This window comes from Orycteropus afer, unplaced genomic scaffold, assembly GCF_000298275.1.
Source record: "Orycteropus afer afer isolate SDZICR_OR568_19922 unplaced genomic scaffold, OryAfe1.0 scaffold00188, whole genome shotgun sequence".
Taxonomy (NCBI): Eukaryota; Metazoa; Chordata; class Mammalia; order Tubulidentata; family Orycteropodidae; genus Orycteropus; species Orycteropus afer.
In genome coordinates, this window is record NW_006921775.1 from 3,219,162 (window position 1) to 3,237,952 (window position 18,791).

Here is an 18,791-nt window from a genome sequence, read left to right on the forward strand (position 1 = left end):
ATGTCTCCTTTTTTTGTTATTTTCACGGAAATTCTTCTGCTAATTGGGGTTTAGTCCAATTCTGTATCCTTGCCTTCAAGGCTCAGGGGTCCACGATTATCTTCTGTGTCTGTGTTAATTGGTTTCCCTTTCTTTGTTGAAGAGGGTCTGTGCAATCCTTCTGCCTAGTCCGCCATCTTGCCGGAACTCCCTTTTTGTTGTTTTTTATGCTGTTTCAGTATAAAATTAGGAAAGTAATGCTGGCTTTACTATTTTGAGTACCCAATGAAATAATGAAAGCACTTTGGCAATTATAAAACAATTTGAAAAAAGAAGATCTTTTCGTACTCTGTATTTGGAAATCCTTTTGTCTTTACCCTCAGGTTGCTGAGCAGCCTGAGTATTCTGGGGGGTCCCTGGAAGGTATCAGCTTGAGGACTGCAGTTTGAGCACAGGCTTAAGCCAGGTTCCCCTACCACCTGTGGAGGGCACATCACCTCAGATAGAGAGTGGGCTGACCTCCACAGCCTGGCCGCTTCTGTGGGACCACTCACAGACAGATCCTGGAAACCTGTCCCCAGTGCTCTGGACTTGAGCTATGGTGCTGTAAACCTAGCACTTGTTAGCATGTTTCCAGGAATCTATAACCCCTTGATCACTATTTTGTCTATAAAGTAATAATCCTGGCAGTATTAAGAGTCAGGTCTGTTACAGCTACTTTGCTGGTGTTTCCTGGCTTTAGGAAAGTGTTAGCAGAGCTGGAGAGCCAGTGGCAGAATGCAGGGGGAGAGGGCTATCCTCTGTTCTGGGATATGTCTGCTTATAGTCTTGAGCTGCAGAACCAGCTCCTTCAACCCTGTTTCTCAGTTTTTAACCTCTGGTGAAGGATCTGCCCATTATTGGCTGTGTGACTTTAGACCCACTGCTGAATCCCTCTGAAGTTCAGAATCCATTCTCTGTAGACCTACCCAAAATTTGTGCTTTAAAATGTGATAATACATGGGAACCACCTGGTCTAGGGCTTAGCACATAAGTCGGTTGCCATCTAGTTGATTCTGACTCATGGTGACCCCGTGTGTGTCAAAGTAAATCTGTATTCCAGAGGGTTTTCAATGACTGATTTTTCAAAAGCAGTTTGCCAGGACGTACTTCCAAGGTGCCCCTAGGTGGACTTGAAGTTCCCACCTTATGGTTACCAGCTGAGAGCCTTAACTGTTTGCACCACCCAAGGACTCCAGGGTTTAGTATATAGTATACATTTAATCAGTGTTTATTCTCTCCCTGTCTTCATCCTTCTAATCACTCCCCACAGAGTCTTTTGGTTCTGAATGATGTGCCAGAACTTAACTCTGGTCCCTCCCAAACCCCTTGACTGCTGAGTTCCCTTTCCCTGGCAGTCTGCCACCCTTGCAGGAGGAGTGAGTATCTGAGGAAGTGGGATTTAAGTACTGAGTCCAGATCTCTGTGGTTGGGGCACTATGTTTAGGACTGGGAATGTGAGAGAGAAACACCCCAGCTCCGGGGTGCAGAATGGTCTAAGTCTGGCAAGTGAGGCCAAAGAACACTCTGGGATAATTTAGTGCCATTGAAGTACTCAGTTGAAAAAAAACTGAGATTCTAATTTTGAGATCCTTGAGAAATGCAAAGGTGACTGTGCAGGGAGATCTGATAAACCTTGACTATGAGTGATAAAAATGTGTAAGGCAGAGGGAGAGGTGAAAGCTAGCTTGCAAGCTCCCGATGGTTGGGTCTGTGGTTAGTTCATCTTTTCTCCCCAGTATACATTATGGAGTAGGGAGGATGGAAGGGAGAGAAGAGGAGGAGACAGAAGTTGAGTAAGAAAATCTGTGTGTGAGAGTGAAGAGAAGAATGGAGGGAGAAAAATATAAAGAATGGACTATGTGCATCAATAAGGATGCTTTCACTGCCAGTAGCAGAAAGCACAATAGAATTGAGTATTTATCTTACAGGACAAGCTGACTGGAATTAGGCTTTGCAAAGGTTGAGTGGTGACTCAGCAGTGCCACCAAAGTCCCAGAATTTTATTCTATTTCTCCCTTCCACTCTTAGCCCATGTGCTTGTCTTCTCCAAGGGTCCTAGGGCTGCTGCAGTAGCTCCAGATATTACATCAGTGTTTGGAGAAAAAGTGGTAAGGGACTTTCAGAAAGGGAGAGGGAGTAACCAGTTGTATCTGCTCACATTTTCAGGAAAGCAGAAGCTTGCCGTGAACTCCTAAGCAAACTTGCATTTCCACCTCATTGGAAAAATTGTGGGAAGACCACTCCCACTGGTAAGGAAGACAAGTCATTAAGTTTTGCAGCCTCCACAGTGGGGTAGGCAAGTTCCAAAGTGCATACAACTAGAAGCACAGCTGGTGTTGGGAATGCAGGCTGGATGTGGGGCTAGAGTAGGAGACATGGAGGTGGCAGGTCCAACTGTAGGGTGAAAGCTGCAGCCATATAGGAAAGAGTGTTGTCTTGGTTGCAGGCCAGAGGAAGGAGAGGAGGCTGAGGGGCTGTCAGGACAGTACCATGATGGGGTCCAAGGGCTGGGGTAAGGGGATAGGGTCAGGGTTACAGCACTAGGGGGGAGTGTGTGGAACCATGGAGGAAGCACGAAAATCAGGTGAGTTCAGGCAAATATTTATCATGTACCTTCTGTACGCTAGGATCTAAAGGCAGATATGGTCTAGAGGGAGGCTTGTTGGGAATTGATGAATCTGATTGAGTGCTACAACCTGGCTGGCAGTTTGTGGCTCAAGTGTTGCTGTGATGCTGGAAGCTATGCAGCAGTATTTCAGATACCAGCAGGGTCACCCATGGTGGACAGGTTTCAGTCGAGCTTCCGGGTTAAGACAGGCTGAGAAGAAAGGCCTGATATCTGCTTCTGAAAATCAGCCAGTGAAAACTTATGGATTACAACAAAGAACTGTCCGAGACAGTGTTGGAAGATGAGCCCCCTAGGTTGGAAGGCACTACACAATAGCTGCAACATACCAGTAACCATGAAGACAGCTCAGGACTGGGTAATATTTAGTCCTGTTATTTTAAGGTCACCACGAGTCAGAGCAGACTAGATGGCAGCTTCCATAACAACAACAATTCTGAGTGAAGGAAAATCAGTAGAAGTATCTGCAGCTCTGGAAGTCTGGGGCTGGGACCAGGGTCCTCTGGGGCCCTCTGGGCCAGGAGTCCACTGGATGCCTGGTTCTGGGCCCATGTGAGGCTGAGAGGTGGGGGAAAAGAAACTGCAGCTATGCTCTGTTTTTGAAGTAAATCTTGGCTATATCTCCTAGCTCTTTGTTTTGGCTCACAGGGATGGAGGGCGTCACTGAGAGTGTGGGAATAGAAAGAAGTGCATGAGAACGTGTGGGTGATAAGGAAACAAGGACACTTGGGTGCCAAATATTGAAATATCTCTTTTCTGCAGCTTTTGCAATCCAAATATAAAAACCGCATATATGAACACACCATGGTACATTACAGATAAGCTAATGCTTAGGTCTAAAGTGTTAATTTTAGAAAATTTAATTGCAAAACACTAAAAATAATCAGAAACACAAATAGTAGACCAGACCTCTCGTAATCACCCAGCTCAAAATCATAACTTAAAAGAGTATAAGATTCTGTAGGAAATGTGCCAGTTGAGAAATACACTGACTCTTCCAGATGTCACCCACCTGTGGAAGAAGCTGGGGAAGGGTCCACATGCACTTTGAATGTCTAAATCACTCCAGTCTGAGCCTCTTTCTAACCTCACTGCTAGGAGCTCAGAATTGAGCCTTCTCTCTTTCCCCAAGTATTCCCTAGGGAATACTGACACATATACCAACCATTGCCAGTGAGCCTTGCTACCTCCTCCAGCCACAAGGACCCAGCCCACTTCTCTGGTCTTTTGCTGAACAGAAAGTTACTTCCTTCTAACTGCTGCCATGCTCCTTGGTGCCATTGTCCCACTAAACAGATAAGAAAACCTTAGTATCCATATATGGCTGTGACTAGGTCAGTCTTGCTTGCATATTAAATGATCACTTTGGCTTCTGTGTGTCAAGAACTAAGAGGGTTCTGCTTATAAGCTAACAAGTTAGCCTGCACTGTTTTATAGATGCTGGCAGAGATATAAAACTCATGGCCTGAGACAAAGGATTTATCACAGCACAGCAGGCAGCACAGGCTTCTTGTTAACATCCAGTCCCCTCACCCCTAAAATCCCATGGGGACAAGGCTGTATGTATAGTGGGTTTGTGTCATAGCTTGAGAACTCTGAGTTTAGGAAATCCCCAATCTTGTAAGGGGCTATTAGAAAACCTGCCCAAAGTTTGCCCTAGAGTAAGAAAATGTCTTTATTGTCCTATCAAGGAAACAAATCTGTCCTCTTCCCTGGAAGGGGATGCTATCTCTATCTTCCAAGGCTGTTAGAAAGATAGCCCAAGACAAACACTGTCACAAGCATAAGGTGGTCAGAAATGCCATGAAGAACGCCCCCCCCCCCACATACACCCCATGCTGTGATGACCATAGCTTGGGACAATAGGGGAGAAGCAATGGGCCTCATCAGGAGACTATTGCAGTAACGTGAGATCGGCATGTGGTACTTAGAGGAGGTCTGCAGCAGTGGGGCTGTTGGAAAATAAAAGCCAAATTTAGGGCATACATTGAAGGAAAGGCCAACAGGATTGACTAAAAGATTGGATGAAGGTGTGTTGTAGATTGAATTATGTCACATTGAAAGATATGTTGAAGTCCTGTGTACCTACAAATGTGACCACCTTTGGGGAAATGAGGTTTTCTTTGCAGATGTTATCAGTTAAATTAGATTATATATACATAAGAATCACCTGGGGATCTTGTTAAACTGTAGATTCTTATTCACTCTCTCTGGAGTCTAAAGGCAAATTCTCAGCAGGGGGTCAAACCAGAATGAATCAATTTGAAGCCCTGCATTGTAGCTGTCATCTTCTTTCTGGTTTCCTATTTGACACCTGCTCATCACCAGCCACTCAGCATCTGCCCCAGGCTAGCCCTCTCGGGCACAGAGTTGAAGAGGACATAATCACAGCTCCCAAACATCCCCAGCCCAGACAAGCCATCGGCAGTCACCATACAATATGATAAAGGCTGTGCCCAAGGTAGAGTGCCAGGAGGTACAGTGAGGCACTTTCTCAGCATAGGAGTTCACGATGGCTAGAAAAATTGTCCTGATAATATGATGGTTCTGGAGAACTTAGGTTGTTATCCAGGGAGAGCTGTGGGGAGGGCTCCCAGATAGTGTAGTGGCCTGTGCAAAGCCTTGGAGTGAAATGAGGGCTTGGTCCGTTCAAGAGCTTCAGGATCTAAGGATTACTGAAATAAAGGAGGTTTGACAAGAAATGAGGAGGGCTGGGGTTCACCTCAGAACCTCTCAATATGCCTAGCCAAGACATTTACAGTTTATTGGCAGCCTAGTGATTTTTAAAGTGTGGCTTAAGATTCCTAGATGGGTTATAAATTCAAATTACTTTTTTTTTTTTTTAAGGCTAGGATATGATAGAATAGATTATCAGACAGCATTGCACATAGTTAGGGTCCTCTTTCATGAAAGTTGTCTTTCAATTATGTGCATGGGCTGTATATTGGTCACAGTGTCATTGTCTGGCTTTCTATGGGTCCTGTTAAGTATTGGCTATTTAACAGGTAAATTCTGTTAAAGCCTCTGTTAGTGTGCTCTCAGACAATAATAGATGTGCTGATATTGACCTCTCAGCCCTGAGGGTGACTGAGCCTCCATGCAGGAATGGGTAGCCTTCTCCGTTTAAGCTGCTGCCCATAAAGGTATCATTATCTTCTGTTAGCAGCACTGTAAAGTGGGAAGGTTGGGAAGGACTGTGGAAGAGGGGCAGGGACTGAAGAGCTTTGAGGGCAAGAAGGATGGGCACAGACAGAAAGTTTTAAAGGTGGCCTTAGCTGTAGAATTGAAGCTGGCCTACAAGTCTGTAGCTCTGGTAGTGTATTGCCTAAGGCATTTGACTGCTAACCAGAAGGCTGGTGGTTCAAACCCATCAGCCACTCCTCAGAAGGAACGTTGGGCAATCTACTTCTGTAGTGATTTTGCCTCTGGAACTCAAGGACGGGTTGCTATGAGTCGAGTTGACTCAACGGCAGTGAGTTTTGGGGACAGGGAAACCAAGATAACACTCCCATCATTGACCTCTTAGGAGCGCTGACCATGTGATTCTTTACCACTCAGCCAGTATCTCTCTCCCTTACTGGTAAGATCCATCAGGGCCTGCTGGCCAACTTTCCCTCCATCTCTCGGGTACTTGTCAGGGGTTATGCATGCAGTGATGCCCTATGCTCAAGTTGCTATTTGGGGTGAGTGGACAGTGGTTCCCCTCGTCCTCTGGATCTGCAGGGTAGGAACAAGTCCTTCCCAGGATGAGGGGGCTGTTGTCGTTGTTAGTTGCCATTGAGTCAGCACCAATTCATGGCAATTCACATATAACAGAACAAAACATTGCCTGGTCCTATACCATCTTCATGATTGTGGTAGTTAAGATTATATGTCATCTTGACTAGGCCTGGTTTTGAGTGACTGGGCAGCTGGATGTAGTTATTTCCCATAATGAGATTGGCAATCATCTACATGGAAATCTACTAGAGGAGCTGAGTAGCTGCCGTAGGGATGTGGTCTGCTTCCCGTATATAAGAAGCAACTTTGAGAAAAGTCTCTTAGCTTTTGGGCATATATGGATCCTGCATTTGACTGAGTTTTCAGTGGCCTGCCATGTTGTCCACTGATCTTGAGACTGTTTCTGTACTTGAATTAGTGGACTGCCATATTGTTTGATAATTTTTGGACTATGCCATTTTACTTGCCGACCTTGAGTTTGTCAGCCTCAGCAGTCAGCAGCTGCTTGAGTTGAGAGGAGCCTACAGCTTCAGTGGGCTGGGAGAAAGAGGCAGAGCTAAAGCCCAAAGTCAAGGGGCCTTCACCCAGCTTCTGGAGCTGGCACTTTGAGCTCACACTTTGAGCTTCCTAAACTGTAAGAGAATAAATTCCTATTTGTTAAAGTCATCCACTTGTAGTATTTTCTGTTAGAACAGCACTAGAGGACAAAAACAGTGATCCTTCATCTATTTTGTGGTAGCTATTGTATCAATCCATCTCCCTGAGATTTCCTGAGGGAGGCAGTAACCCAAGGCAACAAAGTGGAGAGGACACCCAAACGGTGATTTTGTTGTTATTATTGGAGCTTCTTGCAACAGCAAAGACTGGCCACAGGCATGACACAGACTTTTCCTTTTACCTGAGAGCAGTACAGACGGTTGCCCCCTATAGGAGCCCCTACCAGTGTCTGGGGAACTGCTTTGCTTCCTCATCCTGGAGTATTTATGAGCACCTGGCCTATGCCAGAGGTTGTTTTTCCTGAATAATCCAACCGTGGAGCAATATGCTTCTCTTGGTGCCTCTGCTGAACACAGAGTACAGTCTAATTTTGCTCTTCTTGTTTTTTAAGGAGGGAAGGAGTAGAGTGGTTTGCTCTCATGAAATTTTAAAATACAACTTCAGGGCATCCTTTTTCTCTACACTTTTAAAGAAAAAGGTAATCTTTCTTTCTTCCCATCCATTATGGCTGCTGAGTGACTGGCTGTGGTTTCTGAGTATGCACATCTGGAAGATGCTTTTAATCTGACAAAATGCTTCCATTTATATTTACCTAATAGCCAGATAAAAACCCACTTGCAGATACAATGTGATACTTCTCTAAAAGAGTCCTCAAGTCTGAGGAGATGTATTGTGCAGTAACTCCGGGAACAGCGGTATTTTTTTGCAGTCTTTTCTGATAGAAACCCCTCTCAGGCACAGGGGCCTATAATAAGAAACTAATGCAAGAAGCTGGGAAGGGGTTGGATGTGAGCATGTTAAATACTTGGCCTTTTCTAGGACTGCAGCCTACCCTATAGGGCATAGTGTGAAACCCTTGGGAGGCTGTAGGTACCAGAGAATCAGAGTGCTTTCATGACTTTTAGGGAGGGAGGGGTAGACTGAAGAAGGCAGTCTGTGTGGATCCACTCAGGTTCAAGGCTGAGCTTCCCACCTACCTCCTGTGTAACCTTGACCACCTGTGTCTGGTGTTCTTCATCTGTATAGTAAGATCCAGTTTATGTTTAAGTAGTGGCAGATTAAGGTTGAGGAGGAGTCTTAGGAACTCCCTTTATAATCTTTACTTGTCTACCCCAAATCACTCTAGATGAGTAAGCAGTCTAAGTAGAAATTATGTGCTAACTCTAGAAACACACCTTTAAGACAGGTCTCCAGCTACCTCAACCCCTGTTCTCTTCCAACTGAATCGCTGCCCTTGGCTCCTCCCTGACTGGGGAGAACTCTGTTCCTTCCATTCCATGTCAGTGTAGGACACAGGGCCTGACATTCAGGCTCAGTAGGTCTTGTGTTCTGCTCAGTGACAAGTACTGCTAGTGCAGTAATTATGGTATAAGTCCTTCAGATTTTCTCTTTTTTTTAATATTGAGGTGAAATTCTTGTAACATAAAGTTAGCCATTTTAAAGTCAACAATTCATTGGCATTTACTGCATTAATGATGTTATCCAACCATTACCTCTATCTAGTTCCAAGACATTTTCATCACCTTGAAACCCATCCCCACTGAGCAGTTGCTCTCATTCCCTCTCCCCCTCCTCCTGGTAACCGCTAACCTGCGTTCTGACTCTTTACTTGCTCTAGACATTTCATATAAATGAAATCATACAATATGCGACCTCTTGTGTCTGGCTTCTTTCATTTGGGCCTTTAGCTTTTATGCTAATTATGTTTTAAATCCTTGGCAAACTGAGGGAAAGCACACCTCCCCTTCCTGATTAATGGTTATATGTCTTGGGGCTCAGATCAGATGATTGGGGGTTCGGGTGACCAGGGGGGCAGTTTTTCCAGCTCTGAGAGTCTTGTTCCCTTTCCTTGAAGCTGCTTGGGTGTGTGTACTTGTCTCATGCAGGAGGGAGATACATCCTTGCTTCCTCCACTTGTTACTGTAGGGGAGAGATGGTATAGTCACTCCCAAACAAGGTGGTTTGAGTGTCTTCCTAATTTTGGTGAGAGTCATTGAAGTGTTTAAAGCTGAAGAAGGGGATGAATGGATTTTCAGTTTAGAAAAATGCTGCAGAGAACCAGACAATGTGAGGGGAGGAGGCAGGGGACCAGTGAGCTTATCCAGGTGGGAAATGATTAATTTGGTAGCAGTAGAAGGGATGGAGAGGAGGGGGCCCGGGTAGGGAGGTATGTAGGCAGAGGAATCTATGGGAATTGGGACCCATTGCATGTGGGCTGAAGCCAAGAATCAGGTAGAGTCTGGCTTCTGGCTTGGGGACCTAAGGTATGTCATACCTGATGGTAGTCAAAAAGGAGAATCATGTTGGGCAGTAGGTAGGGGGAAAGTGATGAGTTTTCTGTGGGGTGGGTTTATCATTTTGAAGAACCTCTGGGACATCCTGAGGGAGAAGCTTCAGAGAGCACAGATTTGGGAAGTATCAGCAACTGGGGGGCATTTGAAACCCTGTGGAACATATAGAGGTTTGTCCATGTTTCCACCAGAGTGTGTCTGTCATGGGACAACCATTGGGGGTACCTTGCCCACATGCCCCTGAGCCAAGCAAGGGCTGTCACCCAGGAGCTCACAGTCACAGAAAGCAGGCTGATGATACTGAGGAGGGAACATTGAGTACCTGTCACCAGAACTCAAATGTGTTAAACACCAGCTGGCACCACCCAAGAAAAAGAAATATGAAAGACTCTGGGAAAAGATCTGTATTAAAGGGAAGAAGGCTTAGTGTTTGTGCAAGAGGGGATGGGGAGAGGGAGTGTCCACATGTGTGTACATGTGTATGTGCACATGCATATGTGTGGATGTGAGCACATGTGCAAGTGTATATGTGTATGTGTGTGTTGGCATTTGTGTGCACTCAGACAGAACGCTCATGCAGGCACACACATGCGTTGATGAATAATTAAATCTCTATAAAGCTACCATTGTGTATCTCATTTTATCTTCATAATAGCTCTGTTGGGCAGCCCAGGGAGCCATATGATCCCCACAATGAGTGAGGAGAATGAGGGAGATACCTGCAGATAGGCTTAGCATGCTGCAGAAGGAAGCAAGGCATGGTTCTGGCCCAAGTTTCCTCTTTGGATACAGTTTGGGCCCTATCTGGGGTGAAAGACCCAAGGCTGGACAGCTCTAGGCTTCCTGGTCTGACCAGAAAAGCATCTTCTGTCTCCCTGGGCTGACTGGCCTCCAAGGCAGGACTTTGACACCAGGTTATAAATGCATCTGTCCGAGTGCATTATCTAAATTGTTATGTATCACCCCGAGTAATGGCAAAAGTAAAAATCGCTGTTAGCTCAGTGAATAAATCCTCAGTGTTGATCAATCATTGCATGGTGTAGACTCTTTTAATAGGCACAATTTACGCAGAGGCTTGACAGACTGCTCCGTCTTCTAATTGCAGATGGAAAATGGATGCTGATCTCTGCTGTGCCGTAAAAATGTAAACTGTAAATGACTTAAATGCCTGCATGCTCCCTTCTCCACCTAGCACTCATTTTCACCTTGTATTTAGACACAAATCAGAGAAAAAACTACTCTCCTGTGAGATAATAACTTTTATAAAATGGAGTTCAATGCTTCTCCCATCTGATGCCCCAATTTCTTCCTAAAACTGCCATTTCCCCAGGTCTTTGTCCATGGAGGAAGCATTATTGGTAGCTCTGTAGAGAGTCCCCAACCTCTTAAGTGCCATGATGTTATTACATGCTCTTAGATGTTGTGTTGTTATTGTTATGTGCCGTCAAGTCAGACCTAACTGATAGCAACCCCTCCTTTGGTTTCTGAGGCAGTATCACTACGGAAGTAGATTGCCCAACCTTCCTTCTGAGGAGTGGCTGGTGGGTTTGAACTTCCAGCGTTCTGGTTGGCAGTCAAGTGCCTTAGGTACTATGCTACTCTTAGATGCTCTGGGTTATGTCCCCCTGTGCTCATTCATGCTCCTGTGATTTAGAGTGATCTGCAGCTTCCCAAAGCGCTTGACTCTAGTACAGAGATCTGGAGAAAGTGTATTCCAGTGTCAGATGTGTGCCCATGATGGGCTGAAAACAGGGCAGCATCACCAGGCCAAGACAGGTGACTCAGCTTTTTTACATGTGTACACCTTATTGACAGCAATTACATTAATTGGCTGTATAACCTACCCTTAATCAATGCAATTTGTCCATCATAGGGAACTAAAACTCAGTACTTTATAAGCAATAACCCTCTCATTTCTCGCGCCCCACCCCCACCGCTGGTAACCACTAATAAACTTATATTTCTATCATTTGCCCATTCTTTTTTTTTTCTCTCTCTCTTTTTTTTTTTTTTTCCCCCATGTACCTCTCTATGTCTTTCTCATCCTTAATGCTGCCGTATTGGTCACTCACATTTGGTACATTGCCCTTCTCTTCACCCAAATCAATATTTATCTCTATCTATCTAACAGCGTTCCCTCCCCTCCCCTCCCACCCCTGGTAACCAACAAAGAAAATTTCCTTCAATAGATAAACCTTTCCTTAACTTTTACAATAACGGACTAATACAATATTTGTCCTTTTGTGATTGATTTATGTCACTCAGCATAACAGTCCATTCTATCTTGCAACTTTCTTAACTTCCTCACCATTTAGAAATTCTGTGACTACACAGTCTTTTCCCTCTTTTTGTTTGTAGTTGTCCTCACTTGCCAAATGATGTCTCTGGTTCCCTGTTTACAATCTTGTAAGCTCATTTCACCTTGGATATGTCCATAGCTGTGGTTTCTGGGTTATGTTATCTTGTGTATTAATGGTTGGTTGTTATTTGCTCTTTTTGGTTCTCTGATCAAAGGACTCCCTTTAGCATGTCTTGAAGGTTGGTCTGGTTTTAACAAATTCCCTTAGTTTCTGCTTATCTGGAAATCTCCTAATTTCACCATCATATTTGAGGGACAATTTTGCCAGGTATATAATTCTTGGTTGAATTATATATAATATATAATATATATATATATATATATATAATATATTGAATTTTTCTCTTTCAGGGTTTTATATATACCATCCCATTGCCTTCTCGCTTGCATGGTTTCTGCTGAGAAATCAGAGCTTATTCTTACTGGCTGTCCTTTGTACGTAACTTTTTGTTTATCCCATGCGGCTTTCAGGATTCTGTCTTTGTCTTTGGTTTTGATGAGTTTGATGATGATGTGTCATGGTGATTTTCTTTTGGGGTCTATCCTGTTTGGGGTTCATTGGACTTCCTGGATGGATACATTCTCATCTTTCATCATTTCAGGGAAGTTCTCCTCCAGCAAATCTTGGACAATTTTCTCAGTGGTTTTGTTTTTCTCTTCCTGTTCTGGAATTCCAATGACACATAAGTTATTTCTTTTGATGGTATCCCACATGAACCTTAGGCTTTCTTCATTTTGTTTTGATTTTTTTTCTGATTGATCCTTTTGCAAAGAAGTATTCAGGTATTTTTCTTCCATCTCATTAATTCTGCCTTCCATCGCATCAATTCTTCTCCTTTGCCCTTCCAATGTGTTATCTATTTCTGTCAATTTAGTATTAATCTTTTGGATTTCTATCTGTAGATTTAGAATCATTTCTAATTTTTCACTTAATTTGTCATTTTGTTCTTGTGTTTTCTTCTAAAATTCTTGTAAGGTTTTTTCTATGTTTTCTTTGGTCTGTCTCTCAATCCTTTGAAGATACCTAAAGATAATTCTTTTGAATTCCTTATCAGAGAGTTCCAATGCTGCTTCTTCCTCAGGGATGCATTCTGGGTCTGTATCCTGCTCCCTTGTTTCTACCACTTTATCCTGCTTCTTTGTGTGGACTGTGATGGTCTGTTGTTTCTGAGGCATCGTGATGTTGTTGTATTTAGATCTCTGTTAACTGTTTATGAAGAGCAGCCAAGGGTGGTTCAGGCTCTTCTTGGTGGTTTTTTATTGTTGGCCCGTTGCTTTTCAATCTTGCAGGCCCCAAGTGTCCTTGGGGTTGCTGGAAAGCAGAACGTGTTCTTAAGCCCCAGAAATTTGCGAGAGTGCTGTCTCTTTAAATATCCAAAATAGTCAAGCCGCTTTTTAAACCTTCAAAATGGTGGCATCCTCCAGATCGGCAAAAGTCCACAGCTCAGCCCACCTTTCTCTTCACCTTCTCTGTTTGTTCCCTAGCCACCATGAACAGTCCATGCAGTCCCTGGCTAGCAAGGTGATTTTTAGGTTAATTCTTAGGTCCTACCACCAGTCGAGTCTGCGAGAGTGCTGTTTCTCTATAAATAGCCAAGCCGCTTTTTAAACCTACAAAATGGCGGCACCCTCGGTACTGGCAAAAGTCCACAACTCAGCCCACCTTTCTCTTCACCTTCTCTGTTTGTTCCCTAGCCACCATGAACAGTCCATGCAGTCCCTGGCTAGCAAGGTGATTTTTAGGTTAATTCTTAGGTCCTACCACCAGTCAGGAATCTCCAAGCTGCCTGTACTGTCAGGGTCGCTCAGTTCACTGTCAGACTGCAGCTCTGTATGTCTCCTTTTTTTTTTTGGTATTTCACGCAAATTCTTCTGCTAGTTAGGGTTTAGTCCACTTCTGTATCCTTCCCTTCAAGGCTCAGGGGTCTGTGTTAAATGGTTTCCCTTTTCTTTGTTGAAGAAGGTCTGTGCAGTCCTTCTGCCTAGTCTGCCATCTTGCCGGGTATCTCCCCATTTGCCCATTCTTGTCTTTTTATGTAAGTGAGGTCATACAACATTTGTCTTTTTTTGACTGACTTATTTCACTCAGCCTAATGTTTTTTAGGAGCTCTGGTAGTGTAGTGACTAAGGCGCTTGACTGCTAACCAGAAGGCTGGTGTTCAAACACACCAGCCACTCCTCGGAAGGAAGGTTGGGCAATCTACTTCTATAGTGATACTGCCTCAGGAACCCAAAGAGGGGTCGCTTTGAGTCGGGTCCAACTCAGCGGCACATAACAACGTTTTTGAGTTCCATCAATACTGTGGCATTTATCAAGACTTAATTGAGTAATATTCCATTGTATGTATGTATCACATTTTGTTTATCTATCATCTGTTGATGGACATTTAGGTTGTTTCTGCCTTTAGGCTGTTGTGAATAGTGCTGCAGTGAACATTGGTGTATAAGTATTATCTGTTTGAATTTCTACTTTCAATTCTTTTGGGTATATACCTAGGAGTGGAATTGCTAGGTCATATGGTAGTTCTATATTTAGTTTTTTGAAGAACTGCCAGCATTTTCCACAATGTCTTTAACATTTTTCTTTCCACCAGTAAGGGATGGATTCCAATTTCCCCACATCTTCACTAGCATTTGTTATTTATTTATTTATTTGGCCATCCTCAAAAAAAAAAAAGCTAAACTCACTGACATCCTAGTGGGAGTGAACTGACATCTCCTGGTTTTGATTTGCTTTGATGGTTAATGACATTGAGCATCTTTTCATATGTTTGATTGCTGTTTTAATGTCCTTTTTGGCAAAATGTCCATTCAAGTCATTTGCTCATATTTTTTGACTGAATTATACATCTTTTGTTAAGTTGTTGAAGTTATATTTATATTTAATTTCATATATATATACATATATATATGTATGTATGTATGTATGTATGTTGTTGTTGTTGTTATGTGCCATCAAGTTGGACCAGACTCATAGCAACCCCTCCTTGGGTTTCCGAGGCAGTATCACTACAAAAGTAGATACGTAGATTGCCCCATCTTCCTTCTGAGGAGTGGTTGGTGGGTATATATGATTATTAGATTATATATATTAGATTATTAGATTCTTATCAGACATATGGTATCCAAAGATATTCTCCCAGTCAATAGCTAGTCTTTTCACTTTTTTGGTAAAGTTTATTGTTGATCAAAATTTTTACATTTTTATGAGACCCCATTTATTTATTTTTACTTTTGTTGGTAAAAACTAGTTTGTTAAAAACTAGGCTGGATAAATATGATAGATATAAACCCAAATATATCAACAATCATTTTTAATGAGAATGGTATGAATATGCAGATTAAAGATATTGTTGTTCTTAAGGGAGAAAAAAAAAAGGCTGAATGGCCTTACTCTTGCATTTTCTTATAATAATTTTATAGTTTTAGTTTTCACAGTTAGGTCTTTCTGAATTTGTTTTTGTTTATGGTGTGAGGTATGGATCCTGTTTCATTTTTCTGCCTGTGGAAATCCATTTTTCCCAGAACCATTTATTGAAGATACTTTTTTCACCATTGACCTTAGCACCCTTGTCAAAAATCAGTTGATGTGTGGATTTTTCCTGGCCTCTCAATTCTATTCCACTGGTCTGTGTGTCTATAATTATACCAGTACCAGGCTATTTTGATTACTGTAGCTGTATATGTTTTAAAATCAGGGAATTGTGAATCCTAGTTTGTTCTTCACTTACAACATTGCTTTAGTTATTTCAGGCTCTTGCCATTCCATGTTAAGTTGAGGATCCGTTTTTCCATTCTTTTGGAATTTTTATCAGAATTGTGTTGAATCTATAGATTGTTTTGGGAAGTATTGACATCTTAACAATATTAAGTCTTCCAATCAATGAACACGGACAATATTTACATTTATTTAATTCCTTAGTCTTTTTCAGCAGTGTGTTATAATTTTTTTTGTATAAGCCCTTCACATGCCTGGTTAGGTTTATTTCTTGGTATTTTGTTTACTTAGGTGCTATTGTAAATGGATTGTTTTCATGGCTGGTGTATAGAAACCCAACTGATTTTGGTTTGTCAGCCTCATACCCTGCATTTCTTGTGGTTTTTCTGGGTCTTTGGGTTTTAAGCCATGATGACCCCTGATAAAATCCAGATGAGATGATTACTCTATAAGCCATATTCCATTTTTAACATAGTAGTTCAGATTAGTGGGTGGGTCATTGGATGTTAAAAATGATATAACTCCAGCAACAGACTCACTTTTAGGGCAAAAAGACCACAAACCAGAGTGGGTGTGAGGTTTGCCAAGCCAGGCAGTAGGCAGAGCTGGGACCTAGGCACAGATCTTCTGATGAGAAGTCACCTGGAAATGTGCTGAAGGAATGTGGGTCATGCCAGGGCTGCTTTGATGGAGAAAGCAGAGGAAAATATTGAGAACTCTGGGCCCAGGTAGGTTGGAGTGGTCACATAACAGTAGTGAGAGTGGGGAGTAGCTTATGGCAAGGGTGGCAGCCCAGATGCTCAAGAAAGCACTAAAAGAGGAGAGAAGGAACAGAGGCACTGGGAGACCCCACTGCTCTGTACATAGCCCCTCAATATCCCAGTTGATTCAGAAGGAGCTTGGCAGACTTATGGGGTGAGATGGGAAGGTGCATAGGCCAAGAGGGCCTGAGTCACTCATGTGCAGATGAGAAGAGCTGAAAGGGATCTGTTCTTTCTATATAAATAATGATCTGACCCTTCTGTCTCAAACTGAGTCCACGTATCACACATGGCTCCAAACCTTCCTTTGAGTTGCTCTCCATTCCTGTTGGGTACAGTAAGTTCCTCAGTGAAGCAGGACAAGTGGCAAGGAGAGGCCAGACATCAGTGGATTGATCACCTTTTATGGACCATTGAATTTTTCCCCCTAGATTTATGTAATGGCCCATGTATAATCTATCAGCAAAAATAGCTCGAAGTCATTTTTAAGATTTCATAATACATCAGATTTTTAAATGTAGGCAGAGTTAAGGAGCATCATTAGAGAAATGCACATGATTTTCTTTCATGTTTTATATATTTTATAAAACCCCTAAATGTTTATCAAGCTCAGTTTATCCTTGGGCCCAAACCCTTCTATAGTCTCAGAGCTGAATTGGGCTCAGGCTCCATCCTCAGAAAGCTGTCAGGAGGGACAGTCAGCCAGGCCGAGTCAGCAATGTCATGAGGTAAGTGCCAAGATGAGTATATGCACAATGTGAAGGATGGATCTGCAGGAAAGAGAGAGGGACATCACTCTAGAGATGGAAGCAAGCAAATCAGAAGAGGTGCCAACTGAGCAGAAGAACAAGAGGGAAGCACATCGCAGACAGACAGAACTCCATGTGCAAAGGCCTCCTAGCTGGAAGCAGCACAGCAATGTGAGCAACCACATGTGTCAAGGCTTAAATACAGGGCATGAGACACAAATGTTATGATAGTAAACCTGTAAAACCAGTTGCCATCAAGTCAACTCTGACACATGGTGACTCCGTGTGGGTCAGAGTAGAACTGAGCTCCATGAAGTTTTCAGTGGCTAATATTTTGGAAGTTTATCACCAGGCTTTCTTCTGAGGTACCTCTGGGTAGATTCAAACCTCCAACCTTTCAGTTAGCTGCTGAGCATGTCAACAGTCTGTACCACCCAGAAAGGTAAGGCAAGGACTATTTGGTAAAGGCTCTAGATAAGCATGCTGAGAAACATGGAGTTTATCCTGGAGGTGATGGGAGGGCTGAGGGATCTCCAGCAGAGAGTGATATCATTTTAAAAGGATAATGAATAACACTGATGTATGGAGAATGGTTTGGAAAAGGGGAGTGTGGCAGCCAAATGTTCCCTAACAGTACAAATCCCCATTGTAAAACAAGACAGATGCCAGTGTGCCTTGTAGAATCAGAAATTTTGTCACTACTATGATGCCTAGCTGCCCCTCTTGGGCAGGCCAGGCAAGGACCCTTTGAATAAGATAAATGAAAAAGAGAAGAACACCTTTCTCTCTCTTTTAGACTTTCTCAAGGTGTTACCCTCTAGATCCCACCATTATATGATCAGTGCATAATTGGGAGGAAAAGGCTCAACCTTCCATGATGACTTCTACCCATCAGTGGGAGATTCATATCCTAGGGGACCTCTCCCTCCTAGTCCCACTGACCATCTTATCTTGGCTTCTGGATACTGCCACTCACCCAGTGTCAGTGAGTAATGGGCAGACATCTGGAATTTTACAGATGTCACCCAGCCCCAGGGGCAGGGAAACCAGGCCTGGGACAGCAAGAGGAGAGGTTGTCACAAAGGCAGGTTGTCACCTTCAGTGCAGGAAACCTTATGTAGGGTGGCTGGTGCTGTGTGTGATGCTGGTGGAATGAATAAGGGGGTGGTGACACAGGGAATCGGTCCCTGAGAGGAACTCTAGACTGTGGTAAGCATCACTGGAATAAATGTACAATCTTACAAGGTGTCTTGTTATAAAACCACTAGATTGTGAGATGTCTTTCTGGCTGGACTGGTTATAAAAATGTTGTCTCTTTTATTCAAACACTATTGCTGGCTATCTACTATGTTCCAGCTCTTTAGGCACTGGGGAATACCAGTGAAGAGGAAAGACCCTCCCCACCTTCTTGGAGTTAACTGTGTCAACAGGTGGGGAGATGGAGCACAAACAGACTTCACAAAAGTGATTTCATGACCACCCTGATATGCACTGTGAAGGAGAAGTCTAGAGTCTCATCATTTGCAAGTCTTATGTTTCTTCTTCATTCCTTGCCAAAACAAGAAAGAGGAGGCCCAAGAGTCAAGAGTGAGGAACTCAGAGTGAGGCTCAAGGGCAGCAGCTCCCTTCCACCTGGGAGCTGGGCTGGGTCCTGTCCCCAGTGTCTCACTTGGGAGTCATTATTGAAATGCAAACACATTGAATAGAGCAGGTAGGAATCTCTCAGAGGAAACATGGCATTGTTTTTTTCTGTTGTTGTTGTTGTTGTTGTGTGCCGTCGAGTCGGCCCGACTCATAGCGACCCCTCCTTGGGTTTCCGAGGCAGTATC